The sequence below is a fragment of the Gymnoscopelus microlampas genome (genome assembly GCF_963454915.1).
Source record: "Gymnoscopelus microlampas genome assembly, chromosome: 19".
Taxonomy (NCBI): domain Eukaryota; kingdom Metazoa; phylum Chordata; class Actinopteri; order Myctophiformes; family Myctophidae; genus Gymnoscopelus; species Gymnoscopelus microlampas.
This window is the reverse complement of record NC_139956.1, coordinates 23017514-23032881: the sequence shown is the minus strand read 5'-3', so window position 1 is coordinate 23032881 and position 15368 is coordinate 23017514.

Genomic DNA, 15368 nt, shown 5'->3' with positions numbered 1-15368 from the left:
CACAGACAGACGGGTACAACGGGTAACCTGACAAAGCCCTCGACACTATGACTCAGACATATCGTTGGATCGGTGGTGCGAACCTCTAGTATCTGAAAACTACAGATGATGGGGCTTGTACGAAAAAGAAGTTCACCCACTTCTTTATACCTACCTGTGATCATGTATCAATAAAGCTGATTCTGATCATTGACGCTTGTTTCTAGAACAGTCAAACAAGTGAAAACAAACAGACATGTAGTACAGTGTACACTGCATCCAGGTTTGAAATAAAAAAGACAATCCAAAATAGAACCGGGCTCTGAAAGATGTGTCAACTTGTTTTGATGCACCTACTGTACTTGACGCCTCCAGGGTGGCTACAGTATACATTAAGGTCACAATATCGAAACAAACTAATGATGTCTGATGCTTTCAGTGTGTCAGGGCCTTCAGAGGTCAGGTAGATAGTTATGGCTACACAATGTGCCTGATGATATAGCAGTGAGTGACTAGCCTTTTTTATTGATGCACATCATTTTTTTGCATGCTAACGTTAAATGAACAGACAGGTTATTCTTTCCGTTAGTTTGAAATCCTTGTTGATTATGTCATATTTTTCTAGCTATAATCCACAGCCTGCAGAAATACTCTGTAACAAGTAAAAGTCCAGTATTCAAAATGTACGTGAATAACAGTACAAAAGTACAGGCATCAAAATATACTTAAAGTACCAAAAGTAAAAGTAAATGTTTTGAAAATAGCAGATCTACAAGCCCGAGCTTGTAGATCGGCTATTTTCAAATAGCCTATGTATAAAATAGGGCTGAAATGGTTAATGTGGGCTGAAGTGGTTAATGTATGTTTTATAATACTATAATAATTTATACCTCCAAAGTAACGTAACTAAAGTGTTCAAATAATTGTAGCAGAGTAAAAGTACAATATTTGCCTCTGAGATGTAGTGGAGTAGAAGTAAAAGTACTGAAAATTGGAAATACTCCTGTAAAGTAAAAATACCTCAACATTGTTGAGTACAGCACTGCACACCAGAGCCATAGCAACAATGTCATCGCTGTCTCTACTGGTTTCTTCTCAGCGCAATGAGCCACCTCAGAGCTCTATGATAATGATCGTGTCACTACACATGTATGTGTGTGTTTGTGATGGTTCGTGTTCCAGAGCGGTGCGCACGGGGTGCTTGTTTAACATATTTATGTGTGTTGTTTATCCTGTTGATTCTCCAATCTGTGAAAGTATACGTGCATATTTGCAGGTTGTTCATCAATCCTGTATGAACCTTGTGCCCTCAGAGATGTGTCCTCAATTATTTTTAACTAGATGACTGATCCCCCCCCAACACACACACACACACACACACACACACACACACACACACACACACACACACACACACACACACACACACACACACACACACACACACACACACACACACACACACACACACACTCTAACTCACCCACCGACACATCGAGCTTGAATATAACGGCACTTCTCCATTGAACTCAATGTAGGCAGCCGCCATGTTATTTTTAGTTGCTCTATGACTTTGAATGGTGTACTCGTTCTAAATTATATACTTCATTGGCTGGGGTTCCACAGGGGGTATACTTGGTCCCCTCCTTTTTTCCGTCTACACCGAATCTCTTTGCCGAAAATAGAATCTTAAAATAAAATCTATGAGCGCACACATCACGTTACGATGCGTTGTGAGCTTGTAGATCTACTATTTTCCCCGAATGTTTGCCTATTTTTGCCTATTATAACATGCCCAGAATAGGGATGCTAGGGTTCATGTGGTTGATCAGGGAACAAACTAATTGGAGAGAAAGGTATGATTAGTATATTCTCTGTGTGTAGCATCATCAAGGACACAAGAAGTTCCATTTTCCATCAACAGGTAAACAGGGATCAGGTTGAGACAACAGATTTAGTCAAAGTAAAAATCTAAACCTTTACTGTACAAAAACATTTGTATGACGCTTCCTAAACTGAATAAATGTGGTTAAAAGCTTCTGTGGCAAGACCCCTCCAAAAAATAAAATAAATCTAAAGTGAAAAACTGACATGCTGGAAATGATCCTCTCTGACAGTGTTTCTAAACTTGGAATAAGAAATTTGGGCGGCGCAAACCTTTCTGTCACTGGGAGAGATGCCAAGGTGCATGCTCCTCGGGTCTGACTCCAGTCCCCTTTCGATCCGCTTTTTATGCAACATCCTGAAATGTCTCAGGGAGCTATGAATTTTTCATGGTCGTGTTGCTGTTGTTGGGCTGAATGCCACGCTGTCTGTCGATGTCGACTTCTCTGCCACCCGCCTACCTACAGTGGCTCCTCCATCCCTCCCTCCCGGGGGGCCGGTGAACCATGCGTGGCAGAAATATACCTCTGAAGGGGATGAGGGCACTTCTTTGCAACTGAGAGATTCAAGACATAAACATTTGATCGACAAATATTTTCTCTGCCATGGCTGTGTCACAAGACTCACAACTTGGACAAACAAAGATTTTTTTTTTGATTACCACAACCACTTCAATCTGGCATCCTTATTTTGATCGTGTCATTATACAGTAGGTGAAAATGTTCATACATTTTCACACATTTTTAAACAATATTCTTTAAAAAAGAATGAGATTTTCGATCAGCTATTTTTACACGACAACAGCAGGCTGTCTGACGTCAAGATCACCATTTTTCCGTAAATTCTGTGATCAAAGACAGTGTCACAACCACAGAGGGCAGCAGCTGAAACCCATGAAGGAAGGGTTGTAGTCACTTTCTCACGTAGAAGACAGTTGAGTTTTTATGGCTACGAAGTGTTTTGAAAATGTTTGTTTCTCCCTCGCTTCCTCTTTTCATATACTGTAACCTCACATCCATACCGCCGTTCCGTCCTGGTTACTTGCTTACTGTTCTCTCTATACCCAGATCCCTGCTGCTCAGCTGTATACCTTCCTATTGACCCCCTCCTCCATCCTAAGTGTTCTTGTGAATCAAGGTGCTGTGTGACGATCGCTCTGGAATGACAGTTTTGCACCCTAATCCTAAAGCCCCGTTGTCATGGAAATTGGGCTCTCCAAATTCCACGTTTCAGAGCCCTCGCCTCACGTGGAAGATGAATGATGAGTGAATGACGTGTGTGTGTGTGTGTGTGTGTGTGTGTGTGTGTGTGTGTGTGTGTGTGTGTGTGTGTGTGTGTGTGTGTGTGTGTGTGTGTGTGTGTGTGTGTGTGTGTGTGTGTGTGTGTGTGTGTGTGTGTGTGTGTGTGTGTGTGTGTGTGTGTGCACATTAATGCACACGTGTCCCTACAGAAGTGCATCTGTGGGGGACTGTGGAGCCGATTTTAGCTGTAATCTCACTCCCCCTCTCATCACATCAAAAGAGGAAGAGGAAGCGGCGGTATAAGAGGAAAAAGGAGTGAATGGCGCGAGAGAGAGAGAGAGGGAGAGGAAAGAGGAGAATCAATGGTTTATTTCTCAAAGCCCGAACTGCGCTCAATGCATTCGCTGACGAGGCTATAGCCAGATTGCCTAATTGCCTGGAGCTCAAAAGCACTCGCTGTACACAGAGGAAACTAGGCTAGCACTTAGCTATGTCCAAATAGACGGAGATGAACAAACACTTATCTCTCTTTGTGTACTGATGTTAACTGGAGGGTTTTAATAACACTAGACACAGCATAGTGCGTTTTTATACTCTGTGTGTGTGTGTGTGTGTGTGTGTGTGTGTGTGTGTGTGTGTGTGTGTGTGTGTGTGTGTGTGTGTGTGTGTGTGTGTGTGTGTGTGTGTGTGTGTGTGTGTGCGTGTGTGCGTGTGTGCGTACGTGTGAGAGAGAGAGAGTGAGACATGTCACAGTGCTCCTCTTGTTAGTCTGTTATAATGTACTCAGTCCACTGTTAATCAAAAGCTGAGAGGTTCAACAGGTCTGTTGCCATAGTAACCGAAAGTGCATGATGAATCCAATTATGTGATTGGACGTTTAGTATTTCCAGTTGTTAATGGACAACTAATGGAGTGCTTTGTCAAAATTAGAACAGAAGTGTCATAATGTGTGTGTGTCCGTCCCTCTTTCATTTTCCTCTCGCATTAGGATTATGGCCAAATACCTTTGTTTCGATATTGTGACCTTAATGTATTGTGAAAATAATAGAAATTTGGTAAAATAATTATATTAATTATTATATTATATTATATTATCGACAGCTCTAATGAGAACCATGGTGTTGCTTTTCCTATCTTTTTCTCATGAAAACAAGCAGCATGACAACTACCGATGTGCTAACAATGTAGGCCCGCTGTGTGTGTACGCATTTATTGTCTCACAGACCGCATCCATGTGCTTGTGCTGTGTGTGTGTGTGGACAGCTGTACTATAGTTCACCTAAGACATATAAACCATCCTTTCATCCAGAGACCTACAGACAGCAGGAGCCACACATGATACCATGTGAGAACTGCGCTGCTAACTTCCAGTACCAGCAGAAAAAGTACTCAATTTATTTTACTTAAGTAAAGGTAACAATACTGCAATGTAGAAACACTCTGTTACAAGTAAAAGTCCGGTAAATCAAAATTTACTTGAGTATTGGCATCAAAATATACTTAAAGTACCAAAAGTAAAAGTATTCGACTCATTATGCAGAATGTCTCATTTCACAGGTTTCAAATGTATAAAATGTATAAAAATCGTTTGAAAATAGCAGACCTACAAGCTCACAACGCATTGAGTCTATTTTCAAATAGCCGAAGTTTAAATAGGGGCGAAGTGGTTAATGTATGTTTTGTAATAATCAAACATTAGTAATCAGTAATCAATCAATAATCAAAATCTAGCAACTAGTAACTAAAGCTTTCTAATAATTGTAGTGGAGTAAAAAGTACAATATTTGACTCTGAGATGTAGTGGAGTAGAAGTAAAAGAATAACAAATTGGAAATACCCCAAAAAAGTAATGGAAAAGTACCTCAAAATTGTACTTAAGTAACTGTACTTAGTTACTTTCCACCACTGAGTACCAGAGCACCCAGCGGTCAATGAACCCTAGCAAGCGCTGAGTGCTCAAACAGGCCCCAGAACTCCAGATCCACACTGTGTGGGAGAACGTCACCCCTTGAAACCTGCATTCCAAAGCTTTTATGTCCTACTTGGGATTTGAACCCAGGTCTCCTGCATGAGATGCCAAATTTCTACAGCTGAGCTAAGAAGGAGTGCCTGTTTTATCAAGGGAGATATTGTGCTTATGAGCTTCATTCAGTACCACTTGTCAATAAATAGGTGTCTTACTTGACAGCAGGGTCTAAATGTCTCAATGGAAGAGTAGGGAGACCACCACCTCCAACCCCTGCAGATGTGCTAGTTATATTGTATTAATATACTCCATAAATAACGTTTTATTCATTAAAATAAGTTCTGGATTGCAGCTTTAAAAAGCAATACTGCTTAGAGGTACATTTTGAATGTATTCATATTTTATACTTTGGCTATTCAAAAATAGCAGATCTACAAGCTCATAGCGCGGCACCGAGTGCCACGCTATGAGCTTGTAGATCTGCTATTTTTTTTTGATCGTGAAAATTCGTGCAAATCTTGGAATATATATATTTTTTAAAGCGAACATTTGGAACTCAAATCTTTGCTTCTGGGGGTCCCTGGAACAAAATATTTTGAAATGGGGGTCTGCGGCCAAATGCATATAATTTTGGGGGTCCTTGACATGAAAAAGTTTGAGAACCACTGCACTAGCCTACTCTTAAATAGTCAGAAATGTAAAATTGGTTAAACAATAAACATGCCTGCTTAGAATGAGTGCAGGAATCAGGTTCCTTTTAGAGTACAGAGCTCACTGCATTCATTATGGATAATAGAATCTTTCAGACAGAAAAGAAGAATAGATTGTTGTCATCCTATTGGCCTTACTGTACTTCAAAATGAATTATTTAGTTATCGACCTTGAAAAATCCATATCAGACAAAACATTGTCACTTTAATCCATTGGCACACACAACACAAACAAACAAACAAAACAGAGTGCTCTAGGATTTGGGTAGTGATAAACACCAGCATTGTCCTCAGAACTAGTACCACTCCTTGTTTTTCTACTTCTGTCTCTAAATTGACTGCATTTACAAGATATTTTTCTTTATTTGTACGGGACAGTGATAATAGGAGTGTCTTCAGTGCACCCAATATGTTTTCGAGAACTAATCTGTCAAATGAATGAATAAAAAATATAACATTTTCAACATTATTCGCAATAGGGGGGCCCCAGTCAGAGGCTATGGTTATTTTGGGGTCCTTGGCGTGGAAAATTTTGGGAACCACTGAGTTACACCAGATACTGTATATCTGTTTCGTAAGAAAGCCTGGTTTTAATTTCCTATCTTACTTTTTGCCTGTCGACTCTCCTTAATGCACCCTCCTCCCTATCTGGGTTCTTCTCAGCCTACTCCCTCTTTCCCAACGAGTCAGGGTTGGGTGGCCTCCTGAACCTTGTTATCCACACAGCGGTCTTGAGGCACAAACAAGCACCGTCATATGATGTTGTTGTTGCCGTTGGTTTCAGTTTGAACGTCAACGCAAAGCTTTGTCACGTTAACTTGCAGCGTTTTTATCAGCTTCACGGCCACATCATGCACTACCTTATGTTGTGCTCTAGCCACGGGGTTTGTTCCTGTTATCATCTGTTTGTGTGTGTGTGCGTGTGCGTGTGCGTGTGCGTGCGCGTGCGTGTGTGCATGTTAAAAACAGAGCACTGTGTGTATTTTGGTGTGAGAGAGACAAAAACCGCAAGGGAGAGAGAGAAAGCATATGACGGCCATCTGACGCACATTAACTCTGTGATGGTTTATGTAACTGAACGCTTGTTTCTGTGTACAATGACAGAGTTACAATGTGTCTTTGTCTCTCTCTCTCTCTTGCTTAACACGTCTCCTCTCCACGTCCCTGTCCGTCCACTGATCCAACTCCTCGCAGCTTGACAGGCTATTTTCCTGTGTGTGTGTGTGTGTGTGTGTGTGTGTGTGTGTGTGTGTGTGTGTGTGTGTGTGTGTGTGTGTGTGTGTGTGTGTGTGTGTGTGTGTGTGTGTGTGTGTGTGTGTGTGTGTGTGTGTGTGTGTGTGTGTTTGTGACTTTGAATGTCTTTATCCCCTCCTACCATTGTCAGTTAATTGAGTCGACTCTGCTGAGTCTGACCATACAAAGTCTGTGTCATTATTTTTTCTCTTATCCCCCGATAGCTCAAGGAAGAATGCCCTTTTCTTTGAGCAGTAATGATTATTAATATTCTGTCTAGGAAATGTTATTGTGTAACATCTTCAGATTGCATTGCTTGAGGTGGTTGACAGCTATTGGTATTCATAATGTGCCCGCTGCCCGGGCCACCCATCACCTATAATCTCTCCAGTATATCAGGGCTTTTCAGGATATAAGAGGCCTTTCTGTTCTTTGGAAAGTTGAGTGAATGGTTGAATAAAAGAAGCCTGGACTGATAATAAGTAACGCTATATCTCCTCTGACCTGCTCAACAAAGGAGAGAAAAAGGGCAGATCCAAGATATATCGCTAGCAAAAATATTTCATGACGGTACCTTTGTTAGCCTGGTTCCCTACGGCCTGGTTCACCTTTACATAAGAGTTTGATGTTGGAAGGTTGTGGCACCTAGACACAGATCTATTGTTATGGCCTAGATTAATGCTTCGAAGAATCTCTAGTCAGCAGTCAACGTAAACAACTAAAGTTTAGCGATCTTCTCTCGTTGTTTTTTTCAAAGAGGAAGTCGTCCACACTGCACTTCCTGTCCGGCAAACGCCTGGTGATGATATCTGCTTCCTTTGTGTGCTTAGCAACGGGGCAAGCGTTGCTAGGTTCTGTCCGAGAGGTCACCTGGCAGCTGTTGGTCTTCTTGGACTTGTTATACAACTGCTGTTGGGATGGAAATGTACTGGTATCAGTGAGAAATAGTAGAAAAGTGACAAAAATAGAACTCTCTTCAAAGCTCCAAATTTTTTTTTTACCTCTCTAATTGCCACTCTCCCTTTTCAACAACTTACCCGCTGCTTTTTAGAATAACAAGTGGTACTTTTGTGTGTGTGTGTGTGTGTGTGTGTGTGTGTGTGTGTGTGTGTGTGTGTGTGTGTGTGTGTGTGTGTGTGTGTGTGTGTGTGTGTGTGTGTGTGTGTGTGTGTGTGTGTGTGTGTGTGTGTGTGTGTGTGTGTGTGTGTGTGTGTGCGCGCGTGTGCGTGTGCGTGTGCGTGTGCTCACACTAGTATTTCTATACTATAAGTATGGTGAAATGAGTGAAATAGACATTGTGAGGAAAATATTCCTGGTCCTCACAAGATAAATTGTTGTTTCATGGTTAAAAAAATATGTTTTTACAGTTACAGTTTACAGACTTACACTACAGTTATACAGTAGGAAAAGATTGAGGTTGGAGTTAGGGTTAGGATTAAGCATTTAGAAGTTAGGGTTTAAGGGCTGGACTTGGAGTGATTGATTTCTGCTTAGTTGCGTGCTGGTGTTTGGAAATAGCAAGCTACTACGAGCTAGTTGATTGGCTAGTGTATAGTTCAGCTATTTTCGGTGCACGACACCAGCGCACAACTAAGTATAACTCAGGCTTCAAGGTTACGGTCAAAAATGGCAAAAAAAAAGTTTTGATGTCCTCCCAAGTATAGTAATACCTGTGTGTGTGTTAGGGCATTCACGAATAGTGATTTTTAGTATTCGAATTATTCGACCTATAAGTATTCGAATATTCGATTAATCGATTTGATTATAAAAAATAAAATAATAAAAAAATAAAAAATAAAAAAAATAAAAAGTTTTTTTTTTCTTTTTTTTTTCAATTACATTGATGACTGGACTCAAGGAATGCGAGTTGACGTCACACCAGAGCTCACAGCTGCGTGTCTGCTGCAGAAAAGCCACAAAAAAAAAAAAAATCTAAAAAAAAAAAAAAAAAAAACTTTTTTTTTATTTTTTATTTTTTATCGAATAATCGAATAGTGGTTTGATAGTCGAATAGTCGGTTTGATAGTCGAATATTCGAATATTCGATTATTCTGTTAATGCCCTAGTGTGTGTGTGTGTGTGTGTGTGTGTGTGTGTGTGTGTGTGTGTGTGTGTGTGTGTGTGTGTGTGTGTGTGTGTGTGTGTGTGTGTGTGTGTGTGTGTGTGTGTGTGTGTGTGTGTGTGGTGTGCGTGCGAGTGTGTGCGTTCATGCGCTAGTCTTAAAGAGGCTTCTTTCTGCTCCTGTCCCATTATCTCATCCTCTCTCCCCATGCCGCCATCGTTTGACACAATAATTAACAATCAGTCTCGCCCCATTGGCTCCATTCACTGACCTGGTACACAGGCACACACTCACACAAACACAGTTAGCCTGAGTTATGCTCCCTTATCTCTCTTCGTGCATGTGCGCGCGCGCGTGTGTGTGTGTGTGTGTGTGTGTGTGTGTGTGTGTGTGTGTGTGTGTGTGTGTGTGTGTGTGTGTGTGTGTGTGTGTTTGCCAAGAGGATGTTCTCTTATCTGAAGATGCCCTGTAGGTTCCAGGTTTCAAGACACAATATTAATAACACCACGCCTGTACATTTCTCTTCCGACAAACACATTAGAAGCGACACAGTATGGGTGGAACGCACTGGAAGCAAATCACAATAAAATAAGTCTGAGTTGAAATAAGTTGAACCAGAACCGTCTGCAGATGCAAATGACAATATGCATTTTAATGACAAGAGGGAGATTAATCTAAGTACAAACACATGTTAAATAAATTGAGAGAATTCAAAATTGGAAGTGTGCAGTAGAAAAGAAAAGAAAGAGAATGATAACAGGGTGTAAGAGGAACGCAAGGTAATGAGTTTTTCACGAGTGCTCCCTTCCATCGAAATGAGTTTTCTCTTTTATCTGGATGCTTTTTACTAATGGTATTACACAAAAGGAAGTCAGGGGAAGGATGAAGAGGGGACAAAACTTTCTTTGCCATGATGGGTTTTGCAATTTGCATGGAACAGATGAGTGAAACAGCTCTAAGAGAATACTAATCTCTAGTGGTCTGGCATGTTTTGCCCATTGAATACCACTCAGTGTACAGTATACTAGACATTTACTGCTGACAAACTTCCAAAAGCGTTTGTTTTTCAAGGAAGGCATTGAATTCCATTCATTTCTCTACATTTTGTAAATCAGCTTGCACATACCTGAAACTTGTTTGATATGGATGAACAAACACACTCAATTTCAGTGCACCTTTCTTTTTCTTTTTTGTCAAACTTACCGTACGCTCTAATTGCCTTTTAATGCTTTCTAAAGAGCAGATTGACTTTGAAAATCCAGCGAAAATAGTCCTGGAGAAAAGATTGATTTCTGAATTAAATGTACATGACTTCTTAACAATTCAGTGAAGATTAGCCACTGTTGACTCAGTTAATCAGGTATGTTCTGGAACATTTTAATGACTATAATGACTAACATAAGAAAGATACAAAATTAATTAAGGCCATTAATGGAAAATCTGGCTGAATATGTGCCAAATATGATGCTCAAAGGCAATGAGAACCCATTTAAGCATAATGTACATTCATATTTCAGGCATTTTTACTTTAGCAAACACTCAGGCAGACAGACATAGTTATTCTTATAACAGTGAAATATGTTTAATTCATAGAACACCTACGTATATTTCAAGCGGCCAAGGGCTTGCCACAACAACACTGCTTAGACAGTGGAATAAACTGGCTGTCTGGAAACCAGAAGGTTCCTGGTTCAATCCCTGGCTGCTCCTGATAATGTGCTGAAGTGTACTTGAGCAAGACAACTGCTCCTGTTGAGGATGGGATGGATGGATGGATGGATGGATGGATGGAGGGAGGGAGGGATAGATAGATAGATAATTTGATAGGACGATAGAAGGAGAGAGGACCCTGAGGCTTGTGAATTATATCGTTCAGTGAAGCATGTCACACACACTGCTAAATCTCAGATACAATTTGAAAGACCTTTGGACCCTCTGAAGACGGAGAACCAATGTAAAGGAGTCTGTGATGGTAGATGAATAAATATAAATGATCTTAGGAAGATTTAAAGAGTTCATGCAATTCAAGAGTTCATGCATCTGGACAGTCTCGTATCATTCAGGAAGATCAATGTACTTGTTGAGATTTCAAACGTGGTTTGGCAATTATGGTGTTTCTCAAATGCCTTCGACAAACTGTGTTCTTACATGTAAAACATACAATACTGTATGTTTATGCCTGACTGATAGAACATAATGAGCAATGCTTATTACAATGCAAAAAATAGAAGATCTACAAGCTCACAACGCGTTGCATTGTTATATGTTGTGAGCTTATAGATCATCTAATTTGTGAAGAGATTTGGTGTAGAGGGACAAAAGGCAGGGGCCTAGAATAGAGCCCTGGGGTACCCTGGTCAATGAAGTATGTAGGGTTGTGGTTCTCAAAGTGGGGTCCGGGGACCCCCAGGAGTCCTTGGGGGGGGGTCCCAGGGGGTCCCCAGCAAAAGTAGTTAATATAGCACTGAGCATCACAATCTTTTAACCACTTTATACATTTATAATATAAATGGATTTATAATATAAATGGATAAAGTGGTTAAAACGTTTTTTGAATGGCCAACATATTATGTTGGCCATTCAAAAAAATGCAGATGTACAAGCCCACAGCTGTGAGCTTGTTTGCTATTTGCCCTGTCTGTCCGTCCGTCCGTCCGTTCCTCCGTCCGTCTGTCACTGACTGCAAATTCCACCACAGGGTGCTGAAGCAACTGAACTATGTACACCTAGGTTGCCTTGTTGGAGAAAAAATTGCATATAAAAAGGGATCGATTTTGAAAATACAATAACTATTTTTATTTGACCAAACCAATAAAAAGGTAGGATAATAATACAAAAAAATCATCATATAGATTTGTGAAGACAGCAAAAACAGAACATGTCCCAGAACATTACACCTTGGGACAAGAAGAGGATTTTTACACATGTTGGTAACGATAGTAACTTTTGTCAGAAGTTGACCCCATTGAGGGAAGAAGTTGGCCTCCAGGTTTTTTGTCTCTCCTTACAACATGGTTTACACTTAGGAATTTCTCAGAGTTAAAGGACCACTCAGGTTTGGACTGTGAGGGGAGTGAGAGACCTGAAGCATCGAGCCTGAGTTATACTTTGTTGCGCATTGTGTCGTACACAGGAAATAGCCGATCTATAAGCTCACAACTCATTGCCATGCAATGCATTGTGAGCTTGTAGATCTGCTATTTTTAGTGCAGGACCCCGGCGGCGTGCAAGTATAAACCAGGCGTCAGCCTTTGTGCTGCCCTGCTGATTGAGTTGAATAAGTCAAAGAGGAGAGGGACAGAAAGCCAACGGGGGGTTGAGCGAGCACTTGACGAAAGCATGAGAGCAAGAAAGGGGAGAAAGACGAGGGACGGACAGCATGCGTCCTCCTCCTGTGCTTTTGTCCTATTGGGCAAGGCTCGGCCCGGCGCCGGCGGCAACCGATGACATCACTGTATGAAGCACGGCGGGGCTCTGTAGCCTTCTGTCACCCAGGCAACAGGTCCACTCCGCTACTGTTTTTGGAACGTGAGTGCATGCGTGTGTGTGTGTGTGTGTGTGTGTGTGTGTGTGTGTGTGTGTGTGTGTGACCGTGTGTGACCGTGTGTGACCGTGTGTGTGTGTGTGTGTGTGTGTGTGTGTGTGTGTGTGTGTGTGTGTGTGTGTGTGTGTGTGTGTGTGTGTGTGTGTGTGTGTGTGTGTGTGTGTGTGTGTGTCAGAGTTGAGCAGTGATTGCCTCACCTCTCCCTGCAGGAGTGTGATTCCACTCCTCTCTTATTCTCTCTCTTTCTTCTCTCTTTTGTTCTCTTAAACCTGCGTTCCTTTCTCCTCCCCTCTCCTGCCCCTCTTCTCTTCTTCTGTTTCTCTTACATACCTTCTTCTAGTTCTTTTCCATCCCTCCTTTAATTATTCAAATGTTCCTACTCTCTTTTGAGTGTTAAAAAGAGAGGAAAATGTTCCTCTCTTTTCTGTCGTGTCCACTTTGCTCCTGAACTGTCATATGTTGATCCTCTCTCACCCTCCCTATTCCTCCCCTCTCCTCTCCTCTCCTCTCCTCTCCTCTCCTCTCCTCTCCTCTCCTCTCCTCTCCTCTCCTCTCCTCTCCTCTCCTCTCCTCTCCTCTCCTCTCCAGTGTGTTCAGTATTCAGTGAGGTCTGTATTAAGTGGATTGGTGCTGTGCCCACTTAAAAGCGGTGGAGGAATCACACCACTAATCCCATTGTGAAGGAACAAGAAAAGAGGCCCAAGCCAAAGGTCTGTGTGTGTGTGTGTGTGTGTGTGTGTGTGTGTGTGTGTGTGTGTGTGTGTGTGTGTGTGTGTGTGTGTGTGTGTGTGTGTGTGTGTGTGTGTGTGTGTGTGTGTGTGTGTGTGTGTGTGTGTGTGTGTGTGTGTGTGTGTGTGTGTGTGTGTGTCTGTGGGTGTGGGTGTGGGTGTGTGTGTGTGTGTGTGCGCACGCGCACGTGTGTGTGCTTATTGTTAATCCTAAAAATATATTTAAAACTTTTTATTTGGTATTAGTAAATTAAGATAGACACAGCGTGGTAAGAGTGCTTACACATGTTGTGCCTACAGTTTTTTTGCATGGATACAGGGGTCGCTGAGGAAGACCGATTGGGTTGAAAACGTGTCCGTTGCTCTGTCTGGGTGAGGCATAATAAATCCAAGTGAAAAGGACGTTCACTGAGCGCTGTTTTCTTGTTCTCATGATATCGTTGGGCCGTGCACCTTGAGACTTTTATTTAATTCGGAGTGTTGCAGGCATTCTGCTTTGTAGTGTTTTCTCTCATATGAATACAGGTGTGCCTTGAGAGTTTCACTTGCCCTGTAGAGAGAGAGAGAGAGAGAGAGATTAAATAAAGAGGAAGTGAGCGAGAAAGAGATGGAAGAAAGTCAAATAGAGAATGCTCTATGCACACTGTCAAAGCAGATGTAATAACACAGCCTTTTATATATGAAAGCCTCTCTACTCTCCTGTGGTAAATGTCTGACTGCTCTGATCTGGAAATGAAAGAGACATCAGAGAGAGAGGGAGAGAGAGAGGAGATGACAGAAGTTTGAGAAATGTATAGTCAAGAGAAATAATCCAGAGAAAGATGTGTAGGTGGGTCATGAGTGTGTAAAGGGGATTTACGGTATATCCAGAAAGGAGCTTGGTTCTCCTGTGTCATTGTCTTACGTAATAAAATCATTTAATAAAAAGTTAATAACAGTTCATTTAACTAAGCGTAAATTTGACCATTACAGGGTGTGATGGCCTCATGTTATGTGGTGTGGCCACACACACTACATGCATGCAAGTTTGGTGATAAAGTTACTGACTGGAGTGTACATCCATTAAGTTCTTTTGTCAAGGTCAAGTTGTTTAATTTCTGCAAATTGAGTGCTTTTATTTCTTATCATATGGTACTGGGCCGGTGAACTAGTTTGCATTTAAAATGTAATCAGCCATGTTTTTTTTTAGATCTCCTTGTGTTCCACCTTGGCTGTTATTGCCTCTAAGCTGTTTTTGTTTGTTTATCTGTCTTTATAAATGGAAAGGTGCAAAGGGATTCTCAAAAGAGAGATGATATTGTAATCTGAGTGTACAGTGTTTGAATTATTCAGGAGTCGTTTAATTTGTATTCAATTTATTAGTTTTTTGTTATCAGTTCGGATGAGTACCGGAGTTAAGATGGCTGGCCAAAGAAGGTGGTGCTTCAGAGGTGCTTACTGTATAAGGAGCTGATTGCTAATTGGACTGCACCATGTCCCCTGTGCATATGGGGAGGGGCAGGGGTTTATTGTCTCCGCCAGGCCGAAGGCATGGTGAGAGAGTATGTTATGCACCCTGTCTGTCCGTCCTTCTGTCTGTGAACAGCTAAACTACCTGACCTGGCGGAGACCTGTGCTCCGAGGAGCACTTTTTCTAGTTATGAGTTTGAATTTATTACAATTGTGAAGAAATGTATTTTGATATTTCAGTTGTATTGTAATTTCATTAGTTAATATGAGTTAGTGCTGTAGTGGATTATGTTGTAGCTATTTGTAGTCTGTTTAAACGTTATTCTTTGTCTATTCCCATGTGTGCTAAGAGTGGATTGATCACCCACTATATACATGAATCCACGGAGCACTGCCCTGTAGGTGGCGCCGCCATTGCTGCGGTGTCAGTTAGCTGCTGCTGCGGTTCTGTCCGTCTGTTGACGTTAGCAGAGCAGCCATAAACTACTGGCACCTGACGTAGGTGGTTTGTCCCGATTTTCTGTACATCTTTGTAAAGTTGTGTGTGTGTGTGTGTGTGTGTGTGTGTGTGT